At 43.6% G+C, this 16,704-nt stretch overlaps 1 protein-coding gene across 11 annotated transcripts in view; it reads left to right on the top strand.

Annotated features, from left to right (window-relative positions):
* NMRK1 (nicotinamide riboside kinase 1) overlaps positions 1-16,704 on the top strand; it is a 290,988-nt gene that overhangs the window by 134,031 nt on the left and 140,253 nt on the right. The gene's annotated exons all lie outside the window — the stretch shown is intronic.

Raw genomic sequence — 16,704 nt, 5'->3', positions numbered from 1 at the left:
GACTCCTATTAAGGTAAACTGTAAAACTGCTATGATATGACCACAGCATGTGGTTCATTGTTGGAAAATGGGTTATTGGTAAGGGCAGGTAGGTACCTACACTTAGCAATAGGCCAGTAACCTCCACTAAGGTCCAGTTAGGTCTCAGTAAATTAAACCCAGCTCAACCCTTGGTAGCTTGGCAACGAGCGACAAGGCTTAACTTAGGAGACAGAGTTTAAAACATTCAAATATCACAAAACAGTAATTCAATAAAACACAGGAAACAGTTTAAAAATCCAAATTTAATTTATGAAAATAGATAATATTTTTATCTTCAAAATGACACTAAAACGAATAAAATCAGATAAGGGTAACCAGAGATATGAATTTTTAAAGAATTATTGTTTTCTAGCGCATAGAAACAAAAAGGGCCAATCTTGTCATCTGGTCACACCTCGAACGGGGCAAAGTCAAAGTTTAAGGCCGACCGCGATGAAGCCCGGCTCGGCTACAGCCCGCTGTAGGCCTCGGTCAAAAGTTTACCTTAGGACTTAGTCGTTTTTCTGAAGATTTTCTTCAGCGGGACGAACCTGCCAGTCCAATCCGACCTCCTGGAACTCTTCTTCGGATACGCGTCGCGGGATTCCTCGGTGGAGATTTTTATCTTCGGACTTAGTTGTTTTTTTGTGGGGAAAATCCTTTGTCCCGGTCAACTTCCTACGTTCGGACTTAGTCTGTTTTTTTTGGAGATTTTCTTCACCGAGACGAACCTGCAAGTCAGGATGGGTCATGGTTGAGGCAAGCCGGCTAGAGTTGCCGCGGCGGGTCGGTCCCTCTATGGAGCCTTTTTTCAAAAGTTCTCCAAAGTTCTCCAAACTTCTGGATCTTCTCCCAGATGTTCCTTTAAGGTTCTTTTGGGGTCCACAGCTCACCCCAAGGTTCCAGGAGCTCTGAGATGCTCCTTGTGGGTGTGGACTACAACTCCCAGAATGCACCAGGTGCAAACTCCTTTTTTTGCCCACTGGGCAGTGGTCAGCTGCTTGGTTTCTTCAGGAGTTGGTGCAGAGGACTCTGGTTAGCAATTTTTCACCTGTAGCAAACAGGGAGTCCCTCCTTGAACCAGCTGAAGCCAGGCAAAGTCCTTCTTGTGGTGAAGCCCAAGTGTGCAGCTGGTGCAGTCCTTCAGAGTGCAGGGTCCAGGTGCAGGCCAGGGGTCCAGCAGGGCAGTCCTTCTTCTTCTGTAGTTCTTCCTGGTAGGGAACTGGTGGGGAACTGAGGTGTGATTGCAGGTCTGCCAGTTTTATCCCTGCTCCTGGGTGAAAAACAGGGGGGTCCTGGTTCTCCAATCAGGGGCAGGGTCCTTCCCCCTGTGATGACCACTTCCTGGGAAGTGTGGCAAAAATCAATCCCAGGGAGCAACATTCCTCAAAAATCCATCATGGCTGAAAGTGATTTTTGGAGTTTACATCTGGCTGAGCCCATCCACTGGTGTGGCTAAAAATCCTAAACACTCCCCTCGCCTGCACTCACCTAATCTAATCAAGGGGGCACCTAATTGTCTGGGTTTGCGGGATGTGAGGGTGTTGCTGGGTTGCTCCAAATGTCCTTCTCTGCCTTTGAAGACCAGTTTGGCAGCCCTTCCCCTTCCTGCCTCACCATCTGCTGAGGGGAGATCTCCTCCCACAGGCACATCTCTTTGTGTGAATCCAGGCCACTTCACGCCTCATCAATGCAGCCTGGCCAGGCTGCTGGAGGCTGGCCAGTCAGAGCACAGCAGCAAAAACACTGTAGGGCTGAAGTTGGCAACTTTTCAGGTAAAGTTTAAAACTCTTTACCTGAACAAGTTATATTAAATCCCACAACTAGAAGTTGTGGGATTTATTATAACAATTAATTTGATACCAAACTTCTGGTATCTGTTACTTAAGGGGACTTTTAAACTTAAAATAAAGTCTCCCCATTCACTACAATGAGGGAAAAACGAATTTGGCTGTTTTACCTCACCAGGGCTTATAAACCTATTTTTATAAGGTCCCTGCTTATAGTTACATGGCACCCAGCCCTAGGGGCACATAGGGCACACCTTAGGGGTGACATATATGTATAAATAAGGTAATTTAAGACCTTGGAACTACTTTTAATTCCAAAGTCGAATTTGCAGGCAGGCCTGCCTTTAAAATGACACTGGGCACCTCAGCAGTGCACCTATGGGTGCACTACCTATGCTGGGGTCCCTAAACCTACATGCCCTTCCATATAATATATCGTCAAGGTGTAGGCAGGATAAGAAATCTGCTGCTGAATTTTTTGCAATACTACAATTTAAAACTTTGTAGATTCAATGCCTATTTGCTCATTATAGGTGTGTTTTTCCTCAATATCTTTTTTAGCAAAGTGAGGAATTAGTAGTTTATGCTTTATTCTTAACACAAAAGACAAACCTCACAAGTGATACTTAAAAAGGTTATTAGCCCACAAGCAGGCTAAGGCTTCTTTTTCAGTGTTTGACCTCTTTAAGAGTTCTGGATGCAAAAGTGGTTATCCTTTCTTTGCCTCCTATCTTCTGAGAAAGAGTAGGCCCTAAGCCTTTATTACTTGAGTCATTAGTAAGTATAGTGTCCAGTTGCTATCAGAATTTCCAATGCATGTGGGTAAGGTAGTAGCTTCTTTAGTCTTATTCAGTGTGATGATATGTTCCTGTACACACTTAAAGAGCATACATTTTTTTTAAGTAGTGACCTTTTGGGTTGGACGAAATCAGGAAATACTTTTATAAATGTACACATGTACTCTGACAGACCTAAAAACTATTTGACCTAATTTTTATTAATAGGTATCAGGGCCTTCATAACTGATTCAATCAAATCCATTTTTAGTTGTATGCTTTCACTAGATAGGGTGTGACTCAAAAACTCCTATTTTGCACTTACTCTTCTTGATGGTAAGGCCAGCATCCTTACGTTTCTTTTCTAAAACCCTTCTCAGATTGAGATTGTTTTCTTCTTCAGTGGACCCATAAACCAGAATATCATCCTGAAAACAAATTATCTCATCCACTCCTCCCAGAACATGCTGCATGCTACGGCACCAGATGCTAGCCCAAACAACATTGTTAAAGTTATGCCCAGATCTCTTTGGTCTTTCCAACTTAGCATATTGCTCCCTTTCTTTGTGACATCTTTTTTTCCTATTGTGTGTATGTCTTAAATTATATTTGCATTCTCACCATTCCTTGTAGCGGAATAGGCTCTCTGGTATGCCCCCCCCATTCCCCCCCTGCATGCACATTTGGACTCTCTAGAGTGTATTTCTTTTCTTTGAAAATGTAATTAGATGTTTGACGAACTATCAATGTATATATTGAGCATGAAGCCGCATAAACATTGATTTTCTTTCCATCTAATAAAATCTCACATGAGGGATATGTGACTTTTTTGTGATCTTCTTGATCGTGAACTTAAAAGATTAATTTATCAATTTCTTTAAAATCATAGCCATCAGTGTTAACCACATGTATGTTTTTCTCTGTATGTGTTATTTTTAACATTTAAGCATAGTGCCCAGCCTTATTACATTTTCTACACCTAACACCTCTAGCAGGACATTTTGGGTAGTTAGCAAGATGGTTTGCATTTTCACACCTCTAACGTTTACATTTGTCACTTTCAGATTTTGACTTTGCATGCCTTTCATCATGAATTTTGCAAACATCATCATCAGTGGGGATACTTATCTCTTTATTAGCTTTGTAACCCTTTTTGGTTAATTTCAATTCTTTGACACATTTAGCTGTACATGCTCTATAATTTTGACTATGTTTATTGCTTCCTCAGAATCAGGATTTTGTATTACAATTTTTTCCTGCACCTTGTAATTATTTGTACAACAGACCAATTGGTCTCTGATCAGGGAATCAGTAAGAGGACAAACTTGCATGTTGCTGACAGCCATATTAAAACAGCAATGTATGAGGTTATTTTTGATTCTTACCTTGTGCCTTATTAAAAAAAAGTGTGTCTCTTTAAAATGAGCCTCCAGTTTTCTTAAAGTAGCAATAAATATATCTTCCTCTCCTTTATTATCATCTCTGTTGTCATTACTCTTTTGGTCAGGTATGTCATCATAAACTTTCCTTCTTTGTAAACCTAAGTTATGTAATAAAATATGTTTTCTTATTGAGGAGAATTTTTCTCCCCCAATAGCTCTCAGCTATGAATTGAACATTTTTATCCATCTGTCCTATGGAATCTCAAGTTCTCCTACCTCATGAAAAAATAGTAGTTGATGACTAATGCTTGCTGCAGCCATATTTGCTTAACCTCTTAATATGGATAGGCAGAAACTAAAAGGTAGAAAAGAGTATTTAATACACACTCAGCAATATGGGAAGCAACTGCTAAAACAATATCAGTCTCGACGTTGCTCAATAGTCATATAGTAAAACAACTTAACCCTTGACAAATTAGTTAACATAAACGTCGCCTTTAAGAATAAGCCAGGGAGGGTCAGTTTCACATAGCCCGCATTATAGACTGGGTGGAGGTAAGATTTGTCATGCTTCTCACGTTCTGCACAGATATGCCACAGAGCCACTGAAGACCAGGTTCCTTGTTGAACACCTTCTCAGCTTTACAAAACTGCAGAAGAAAGCTGGACTCTGTCACACACACATGCTATTATCAGAAGCCACCAAGGGAACAGGCACTGTGCCGAAGCAACAGTCACTCTAGAATGTTCTCACATTGCACCTGGGTAAGACGTACGGCTGCTGGGTTAAGGCCTGCCGCACAGATGTGCAGAAATTGCTATTCTCGGCTCGGGGTTGCTGTTTGCAGCCTGGGGCCACAACAGCTTCCTCAAACACCTCCTCCAAATGCCACTGGGTGAACGCCAGCCACGCAGCGTATTTACTGAAATTCTGCAATGTGGTTGATCCAGCTTCCTTAACACCGCTTTTGAACAGCCGCAGCAGCTTGCAGCCCAATGAAGTGTTCCAAAGCCAATTATAGAGGCTTGCAGCTTCGAGGAAGAGCTGCCGAGTAAGACTATAAAAAGCCCGAGCTGGCTACACAAATACCGCTGAGAGAAATATCACCAGCTGCAAAGTGATATGGATGGCCACACTATAATAGCAGCAGTAGATACAATATATAACTGTCAGCTGACTAAATACTGATGCCCCGGATGAAACATTGAGTTTAATTACGCAGGCGATGGTCTTAAACACCTGGACATAAATGTGTTCATCCGACCCAACTAGCCCGAACGGCCTTCCGGTCAATAAGGCAGTTAGCGGAAAATGGTCTATTCGAATGACTCGTGTTCACCTCTTGTCTACTAAAAAGTCAGGTTGTGGAGAGTTGGCAGGATTCCCTCCTAGTCCCCATTCATAAGAAGAGTGCTTTTGGGAGGTCAGAAATCTTCCGACTTATTGCCCTTCTGGATGTGGAAGGGAAGTGTTTCACAAAGATCTTGCAGAAGGAATTAGAGGAATGGGCACTGGACAAAAAAAATCCATCTGCAAAGACCAGTTTCCAGAGGGGCAGTGGGTCAAAGGGTAACTTACTATGCAGATCGACCCTGATTAAACATGCAACAACAAGGGGGGCATGATTTCTCTTCAGTGCATTCATTGACTTCACCACAGCCCTTGATAAAGTTGACAGGTGCTTGCAGTGGGCCAAACTATCAGCATGGGGAATTCCATCTCCCCTCGCCAGCCATAATGAGCCTGGTTCAAAATCAGAGTGCCAAGCAAGTGGTCTACATCAGATCCATACGAACTGAGGCCTCAAACAAGGCTGTATTTTGGCTTCCCTAATTTTCAATTTATACCTTGCCGATGTGAATGACCAAATTTGTGGTGCCCAAAACTTTTCACCTAAAATACTACATAGAAGCTCACCCTAATGATACAATATTATCAGAACAAAAAGCGATTGGGCTTAAAAGTTTTTTTGACCAGCCTGGTTGAATATTGTAAAACCAACAAGCTCAGCGGCAATATGACCAAAACCAATATCTTAGTCTTTGGCAAAATGAAAATCAGGTACGGGGCCTGATTGCAAATGGCCAGAAAGTCGAAAGGGTTTCGAACATTAAATATCTGGGATTTTTGCTGAACGCCTGGGGCCTCCCAACAGCTCACATTGAAGCCATTTCAACAATAGTGAATGCTCTCACTTTCGCTTTCTATCGTCTGCTTAAGAGTCTTTCAGGTCCGAATTTTTCCACCATTTGTAAAATCATTAGGTGTATACTTAAGCCTGCTCTCACACACACACCTCTTTTGTGTACCACAATCGCATCTTCAGCTTGCTGGACTGGGCGCAATGCCAGTATTACAGGTGCTTATTTAAGATACTAGTTTAAATCCACCTGGATTGTCACTTGGTCCGCCAAGAATACACACTCAATGCAGGTTTTCTTTCTATCTGTGTCAAACTGTCAGCAGCCAAGCCAGGGTCTCTCAAGCAGCTGCTGTGAGACATCATCTAAGACAAATCCTCAGATTTACACATTTCACCAGACGGCAAGAGACCAGCTTCCCGCAAAGGATCTCTTGCAAAGTTCTCTTCCTGCAGAAAAAAGTTAAAAAAATTTGCTGAGGCAAGCTAGTCTACCTTCAGCTCATGAAGACCTACAAACCATCTGCTCAGAAAGTAGTGCACATTTAAAAGTGGGCCTTTGCAAACCCAAAATGTTCCTGCATGCCTATCTCATCCAAGGTCTAACTCCTGCACCTTCGGCTGGGTCTGATACCGCTCAGGGTTTATAAGTATGGACGTTTAGCAGGGAGTCAGGAGGCCTCATGCAGGGGTTGTCGTTCCACAAAGCAAACTCAGTTACACATCCTCTGCTTATGTCCATCCCTTTTCTCTCTTACACGCTATACCCTCCTAACCATCTTCAAACAACTTAACATAAGGGTATGGAAGGTGACATTCGAAGAATGCCTGAAAGGGAAATCAAGCCAGTTAACACCAATATTTGAAAAATGTGTGATGGATGCATCAACACTGTTGAGTAAGGTGACAGCGGGGCACTAGCAAGGTCCATCTGCTGGATTCTCAAAATATGCTGTTTGCCTTATTCTTTTTGTCACTTTTGGGCAGTGGAGCCCAAAGAGACTTCTCACTGTTATTATCGTCCCAAACTGATATGGCAATTCAACTCTCAAAAAAGGAGGCTGTTTATAGATCATTGTGTGCTGATGTTGTCGCAGGAGAACCACGAGGGTTCACACTTGGCTTTGTTGGGACTGGTACTACATTGCACTTGCATCTATTCAGGGAGTGCACATATTTGCAGGTTGGTTCTAGCTTGTTTTGTACTTGCACTTTAGTTCCTAGGAGAGACCCTCTATTTGCTGTAAATCTTGCATAACATCCTTGACCCCAAATCGCTGTTACAGAGTTTGCTGCTAATTGCACTGAATTTTATTGTCATTTTAGATCTTGTGATTCTAGATCCCTCGCGACGCTCCTCTCCGATCACACAGCAATAACGCACAATATTCTCTGACTAATCAGCAAGTTTTTTTGGGGGGCATGTATTTGCTACTTCACAAGGAGTGCACATTTTTGCATATGGTTCTGCACCATATGTCATTTGCACTATAGACTCTAGGAGGGTCCCCCCTTAAGCAGCTTATTTTGCACAGTAGCCTTAACCTCAGACCATGCCACCAGAACTTGTAGAGCATAGCACCGACTCACATTGCTACTTTAGCTCTCTTGTGGCATATAGCCCTGCCCACACAGCTAATTTGCATAACTACTTTTGGTAAAAAGAACAGCACAGTCCTGCGTGGGTGCTCAGGTTAGACACTGGTAAGCACTGGCACTTAAACTCTTAACTCTTTTGACTTTTGTTCAAGGGCTTTACTTGTTTGAACCTTGACCTCGGAATGCATCTCTAATCGAGTCTTTTGGTCTTGATATATTTGATTCGATTTTGGGACTATTTATTATACGTGTCCACAAAGGCCGTTTTTAATGTTAAGTGAACTTGTTTATACCATTTAATATTTTATCATTTTTTTTCTTTTTTCTAAAAACGTATATTTCCTCTGCCTACATTTTCACATTGTCTTATGAATGTTTGAATTGCAATTATTTTAATTAATCGCGCCAATAAGAATAAAATATGTGAATCTCCTTATAGAATTCTGTAAAACCTTTTCACATTTACAGCAATTTAATTACAAACATAGTTTCCATCTTCTTTTAAACACGGCTAGTGCTCTCTTGCAACAAAATATGCAGTTATGCTTGTTATCATTTTTCCTAGGAATAGATGGGTATAACATCTTCTCATAACTACTGAGATTTAAACGTCGGCAGCTGTGCCACACATTTGTACATATTGATATCTGATTTATTCAAGTGTCAAAAACGCCTGTCTAAACAGTAAGCATATTTCACTTTTATGGAAGAGCATGTGAGACCGTAGGCTAGTTAGACGTCTCCAACAATTCCACAGGTAAAACACAGATGTACAGATTGCAAAAACAAAAGATCCAGCTCTACTGAAGTGCTATAAAGGTATCCTTTCCACCACCTCTCGTTGTGTCTGTGCCTAGATCGTGGCCCAGGCCAGGTTGTTGATTGTTCTCACCATAAAACGAAGCCATTGCCTTCACCTGCTTAGAGGACTCCCTTTCTCGACTTTTGAAATAAGCACTGGTATCACTACTTCTTTGGCCACTGCAGGGCTTCTGGTACCCGGTGTGCCTACTGAAGCCTCTGCACACACATCACCTATTGGCGATAGCATTTTAACTTTGTGATCCTTCTGGCCGTTGTAGTTTCATTAAAATTTTATTTCACAAAAGTAACACGATACATAGTGATGGCAAGGCATAATGTAATTAGCTAATGACTGCATTTACAAACTTTAAAGGCAGCCATGTTGTTTGTCTGTGTTCTGGATTAGGGCCTTAGATATAGGTATTAGGATTTTTATTTTTCACCTACCTTTAACCACTGTATTAAAGTGGTATGAGGTGAGGGAAATTATTTAAAGTTTTCTACATATTTAAAAACATTGTACAGAGTGCTGCTATAGTTCTTGTATTTTCAATTGTATAAATATTTAATCTTTATAAGAAAGTCTACCGCGTACTACCGAGAAGCCTACAAATTAGTGTGCTACCTAAATAAAAAAATATATATACATTTGCTTAAAAAAAAATATAAATTCACTCTATCACACTATATAGTGTACTAAAATGTATTTTTAATTATGTATATTTTTTCTTGTAACTTCGACAGTACTTTGTAGGTACTAGTGTGGCTCTCTGCAAACTTAAAAAAATATATATACAGAAACATAAATACATTTTACTACCTATTGCCACTTTAATGAAGCTGTAATAGCTAGGGAACCGCAATAAAACCTACTACATACCTACATCTAAGGCCCTAACCCAGAATGCAGCCAGTGTGCTAAAAACCACAAGGCTGCCGTTTACGTTTTGTAAAGACAGCCATTATCCAATCATATACTACCTTGTCATTTACTGCAGTATACTGCAAAGTAACCATGGTATAATGCAGCACAATATATAATTATTCTCACACTCCTAACTTGAACACTACTTAAACTATTTACACCTACTACCAAAGATTCCCATTTACACCCCATAATCTATATTGCTGCCACATTACATCTACATCCGTTCACCCACTTTGATGCTACAACTGTTTAAACTACCACACTCCACTCAATGCCACTCCACTATACACTATTCCACTCCACTGTACACTATTCCACTCTATGCCACTACACTCTGCCTCACTCCACACCACTACACTCTGCATCATTCCATTCTACACCACTCCACTGTACTCTGTTACACTCAACACCAGTCCAGTTTATGTCACTCCACTGTACACCCCTCCACCCTACGCCAGTCCACTCTGCAATATTCTACTGTACGCACCTCCACCCCACGCCACTGCACTCTGTTATTTTTCTCTATGCCACTTCACTGTACGCCACTCTATGTATGCTACTCCACTATACGCCACTCCAACCCACACCACTCTACTTTACTCCCCTCTAGGCTACTCCACTCTGCACTATTCCACTGTATGCCCCTTGACTGAATGCCACTAGGCTTTACCTCACTCCACTCTGCCCCACTCCATTCCACGCCACACTACAACACTGTACGCCACTACACTCTATCCTATTCCATACGACAGTATAAGCTACTCCCCTCTATGCTGTTCCATTGTGTGTAACTCCATTCTATGCTATTTCACTCTACGCCATACCACTGTATACCACTCCACTGCACGCTTTCTACTGTACATCGGTCCACTGTATGCCACTCCACTCTATACTGTTCCACTCTACGCCCCTCCATGTTATTCCATTGTATGGCACTGCATTGTTCCTCACTCTACTCTGCCCCCGCCGCTGCACCCTGCGTTATTTCACTCTGCAGCACTCCACTCTACGCTATTCCACTCTATGCCACTCCAGTCTAAGCCACTCACTCTACACCACTACACTCTAAGCTAGTCCATTCTATGCCACTCCAGGCTATGGCACTCCACTGTAGACAATGTCACTGTATGCTACTCCACGCCAAGCTATTACACTATACCCGCCTCCAATCTTCGCCACTCCACTGTACGTTATTCCACTTTGCCTCACTCCACTCTCCCACTCCACTTTAGGCTATGCCACTTTACGCTACTCCACTCTTCCCTACTCAGGTTTTCGCAGGGACACTGTATACTATTCCACTCTACACCAATCCACATTATTACCACTGTGCAGCACTACACTGTTCCTTACTTCACTTTGCACCACGCCTCTGCACCCAATGTTATTTCATGCTGTGCCACTCCACTCTGTGCTATTCCACTCTATGCCACTTCACTGTTAGCTGTTCCAAACTATGCCACTCCAAGCTACAGCACTCCTCTGTACACAACTGCACTCTACGCTACTCCACGCTAAGTTGTTCTACTGCACGCAACTCCACTCTACGCCGCTTCACTCTACGCTGTGCCACTATATTCTGCCTCACTCCACTCTGTGCCATTACACTCTATGCTATTCCACTTGACATCACTCCACTCTTCGCTACTCAAGTCTTCGCCACTGCACTCTATGCTATTCCACTCTACACCAATCCATGTTATTCCACTGTACGGCACTATACGATACCTCACTCCCCACTATGCTACTGCACTGTGTTATTTTACTCTATGCCAGGCCACTCTTTCCCAGTCAATTCTAAGCTATTCTATTTTACCCTATTCCACTCTATGCCACTCCACTGTATGCCAATCCTGTCTGTGCTACTCCACTCTACAGTGTTCCGCTCCCTGCCTCTCCACTGTACACCACTCAACTATACACTGTTTTACTGTACACTTCACTGTGCCCCACTCCACTCTAGGCCACTCCACTCTATGCTATTCCATTTTATTGTATTGTAAGCTATTTATAGAGCACATTCCGGCCATAGCATTGAAGCGCTAGCGAACATTGAAAGAGGAAATCTAATAAAAAAGGGAGTAAAGAAAAGAACCGCCAAAGGCTAGGGTCTCAGTACAGTACAGCTCAAGAAAAGACAGAAAGGGCTGCAAGAAAAGGAGCGCCTAGTCTAATCTGAGAATAACTAAGTTTTAAGCTGCTTTCAAAAACGGAAGTACGTCTCCTTCATCTTGATGGAAAGTGGGAGAGAGTTCCAGAGTCCTGCCGCTGTGACTGAGAAGGCTCTATCCCCCAATCTGGCCGTACGGCAGCGAGGGATACATATAATTTCCAATGCAGATGATCTAAGCTGACGTCCTGGCTGGAAAGGCCGTAAGGTAGAACTTAAATAATTACAGCTTTCCTGATAAAAAGCCTTATAAGTAAGACAGAGTGCTTTAAATGTAACCCGTTTTTCCACCGACAACCAGTGCAGCTGTCTTAAACTGCTGCTAGCCGATGCAGAACTTGGTAGTTCCAGAATTAAGCGAGCCGCCGCATTTTGAATCAATTGTAGTCGATTAATAGAGACCTTCTTGATGTTAAGCATCAGCATTTTTCAATAGTCAAGTCTAGAAATCACCAATGCTAAGGTCACCTGAATTTTAAGTTCTCTTTGAAGAAAGGGAAAGATTTTCTTTAACATTTTCAGGCACCAATAGTAACTTTTAATTGTGCTGTTAATTTGATGTTCAAAGGAGAGAGTCCTATCAAACAAAACGCTGAGGTTTCTTACAGCGTAGCTTGGAGTAGGACATTCATTGCAGGACTTAAGCCACCAGTGAGCACCCCATGTATTGGTATCTAGGCTGAAAAAGAGAATTTCCATCTTTTCTTCATTTAATTTCAGCCAATTGTTGCTCATCCAATTGTTGATTTCATTCATGCATGTATGAAATCTATCTGCCACCTCCTCCCAGTTCTGATTAACTGGTACAATCAACTGGGTGCCATCGGCATAAGAAACTACTTGAAATCCAAATGAATGGATCAGTCTGGCACGGGGAGCCACGTTTAAATTAAACAAGGTGGGGCCAAGTGATGAACCTTGTGGAACCCCGCAGGTAAGTTGAAAAGGACGAGCCCGAAATTCTCTGCAACTGACCGTGATTGATCTGTCAACCAGGAAAGACTCTAAAATATCAAGTGCCTTGTTTCTGACACCAGCTTGATAAAGATGTTTTAACAGCAGCTGTGGAGATTTAGGCCCTCATTCCGACCCTGGCGGTCCAAGACCGCCAGGGCCGCGGGCAACGGAAGCACCGCCAACAGGCTGGCGGTGCTTCATTGCCCATTCTGACCGCGGCGGTAAAGCCGCGGTCAGAAAAGGGGATCCGTCGGTTTCCCGCCGGATTTCCCCTGGCTGGGCTGAACCTCCATGGCGGCGCTGCAAGCAGCGCCGCCATGGGGATTCCGACCCCCTTCCCGCCAGCCTGTTTCTGGCGTTTTTTTACCGCCAGAACAGAATGGCGGGAACTGGTGTCGTGGGGCCCCTGCACTGCCCATGCCACTGGCATGGGCATTGCAGGGGCCCCCTAACAGGGCCCCATCATGATATTCACTGTCTGCATAGCAGACAGTGAAAATCGCAAAGGGTGCTACTGCACCCGTCGCACACCTGCAACACCGCTGGCTCCATTCGGAGCCGGCTTCTGTGTTGCAGGCCCTTTCCCGCTGGGCCGGCGGGTGCTCCCTTGGCAGAATGACCCTCATAGTGTCAAATGCCGCGGAGAGATCTAGGAGTACCAGAATGGCACCTTCCCCCTGATCAACTCACCTACGGATCATGTCAGCAGAAGAGACCAAGGCAGATTCAGTGCTATGAGCTCTGCGGAACCCATGTTGAGACGGGTCCAAGACCCCACACGTCTGAAAGAAACTAGCCAGCTCAGTATTGAGGTGTTTCGCTAGTATTTTAGCTGTAGCTGGCAGCAATGAAATAGGCTGTCGATTTTTTTAGATCAGTGGGTTCCCCGTCTGGTTTCTTAGGAAGGGGAATAACAGTGGATTCCTTCCAGGCAGGAGGTAAGCGACCTTCTGTCACTTTACACCATTCCACTCTTCACTACTCAAGTCTTCACCACTCCAGTCTACTCCACTCTGTTATTCCACTCTATGCTATTCCATGCTACGCTATTCTACTGTCTGCAACTTCACTCTGTTATTCTACACTCTGCCACTCCACTGTATTCCGCTCCACTCTTCCCATCTCTACTCTACACCACTCCCACTTTATGCCACTGTACGCAACTCCACTCTATACCAGTCTGCTCTATGCCAATCCACTCTATGCTATTCCACTCTAAACCACTCTATGGTACTTCACTCTATGCCACTCTACTCCACTCCCAGTGTACACCATTCCCACCGTATGCTATTGCACTGTCTGCTTCTCCATTCTACACCACTTTGCACCTCTCCACTCTACCCCCCTCCACTCTGCTATTCCACTCTATGCTCTTCCATTCTATGTCACTACACTCTACGCCACTTCACTCTATGCCGCTCCAGTCTTTGATATTCCACTCTACGCTATTACATTCTATGCAACTCCTCTCTATGCTGTTCCACTCTGCCTCTGCACTGTACAATATTCTGTTTTGCGGCACTTCAATCTACCCTACTGTATGCCACTACACTGTACTTCACTCTACTCTGCCACTCCACTATACCATATTTCACTCTGTGCCATTCTACTATACGATATTCCACCCTATACCTCTCCATTCTGCCACTCCACTGTAGGCCACTCCAATCTATGTTGTACTCCACTCTATACTTCTCCACTGTATACCACTACACTCTACCTCACTCAACTCTACACCACTACACTCTACACAGGTCCACTGTATATTGTTCAACTCAACGCCACTCTACTGTACCCCACTCCGTGCCACTCCACTCTATGGCACTCAACTGTACGCTACTCTACTCTATTCTGCTATATGGCACTCCACTGTACTCTATTGCACTCTACGCCACTGCATGCTTTTCCACTGTACACCACTACTCTGTACCTCTCTCCACTCCATGCTGTGCCACTCCATCCTACATTATCTCACTATACGCCACTCCACTGTACATCACTTTACTCTACGCCACTCTACTATGCGCAGTTCCACTGTACACTATTCCACTATATGCCACTCCACTCTAACTCACTCCACTCTAAACCACTACACTCTATGCTATTCTTCTTTACGCCGCTCCACTCTTTGCCATTTCAGTCTACCCCACTATATGCCACTCCACTCTATGCAGCTCCTCTCAATGCCACTTCACTCTGGGCCACTCCATTCTGTCACTCCACTGTATGCTATTCTGTGCTACTCCACTCTATGCATCTCCACTCTACCAAACTCCACTCTACACTACTCCACTCCATGCCACTTTACGCCACTTCATTCTACACCACTCCAATCTATGCCACTCTACTCTATGGCACTCCCACTGTAAGCCACTCCAGTATACACAACTCCACTATACGCCAGTCCACTCTGCGCTTTTGCACTCTAAGCCACTCCACTGTTTGCTACTCCACTCTACACCTCTGTGTGCCACTCGACGCTTCACCACTCGAGTCTACTCCACTCCACTTTATGCGACTCCACTCTATGCCCATCCACTCTGTGCTAGTCCATTCTAAGCCACTCTACTGTACGCCACTCCATTATATACTATTTCACTCTGTGCCACTCGAGTCTGCTATACTGCCATGTACACCACTTCACTCTGTTATTCCACTGTAATCAACACAACTCCACTCTACACCATTCCACTCTATACTGCTTCACTGTACGCCTCTCCACTGTACATCTCTCCACTCAAAGCCACTTCACTTTACTCCACTCTATGCCATTTCCTCTACCCTACTCCACTGTACACCCTTCCACTCATCACTACTCTACTCTGCACCACTCCTCTCTATGCTACTCCACTGTACACTATTCCACTGAACACCACTACACTTTAACCCACTCCATTGTACACTATTCCACTCCACTCTTCCCCACTCCGCTGTACGCAACTCCACTCTTTGGCACTACACTCGGTGCTACTCCACTCTCTGCTATTCCACTGCATGGCACTCCTTTCTATGCCTTCCAATCTTCACTATTCCAGTATACACCGCTCCACTGTATGCCACCGCACTCTATGCCACTCCACGCTAATTCACTGAACGCCGCGACCCTGTACCTCACTCCACTCTATACCACGCCCCTCCGCTGTACATTATTTAACCCTGCGCCACTTCACCCTATGCCACTCCACTCTGTGCTATTCTACTGTACACAGCTTTACTGCACACAAATCTATTCTACACTGTTCCACTCTACACCACTTCACTGTATGCCACACCATTTCAGAGTATGCCGCTCCACTCTACACCACTACACTGTTCCACTCTACACCACTTCAGTCTACTGCAGTTTATTTTACTCCACTCTACTCTATGCTATTCTGCTGTATGCAACTCTACTCTACGCCACTCGACTGTACACTATTCCGCTCTACGACACTCCACTTTACACCGCTCCAATGCATGCCACTCTTCTGAATACTTTTCCACTCCATGCCAGTCTACTCTATGCTAACTCCACTCTACGCTTTTCCACTGTAAGCCACTTCATTGTACCATAGCACATTCTAGGTCACTCCACTGTACACCACTCCACTGAGCGCTGTTACACTCTGTCACTCCACGCCACTTCACTCAATGCCACTCCACTCTATGCCTCTACACTATCCCACTGTGTGCTACTGCACTCTGTGCCACTCAACACTTTTCCGCTGTATGCCACTCCACTGTATCACACTCCACTGTGCGCTTTTACACTCTATGCCACTCCACTCTATTTTTTTCTCAATTTTTTTTCTTCATAAATCTGTTTATTGTTGGTTTTTTGTTTAGTTTACTTTACAAATCTTGTCTTGTTTAGCGATTATTACAATACATTGTGCTTCAGCGTTTGGTGTTCATACTATTACATAGTTTTTAATACAGCGTTCTAACATTTGTACGATATTCACTACTTTATGTCACTGCAAATTGATCTGTTGTTGATCTCAGTTGCAGTTCTTGTTAGGGTAGCATTATTTTGTCTCAAGTGTCAAATTGTTGCGTTTAGTTGAAAAAATTATGGGGAGCAGATAACATGATTTATTTTTATTTTTATAGATTAACCTTAAAGTGAAGAAGAGTAAAAAAAAAAAAGAGGAACA

The sequence above is a fragment of the Pleurodeles waltl genome, chromosome 1_1 (assembly GCF_031143425.1).
Source record: "Pleurodeles waltl isolate 20211129_DDA chromosome 1_1, aPleWal1.hap1.20221129, whole genome shotgun sequence".
In the NCBI taxonomy this organism is placed as follows: Eukaryota; Metazoa; Chordata; class Amphibia; order Caudata; family Salamandridae; genus Pleurodeles; species Pleurodeles waltl.
Note: the sequence above shows the minus strand (reverse complement) of the source record. Positions and strands in the feature narration are given on the sequence as shown.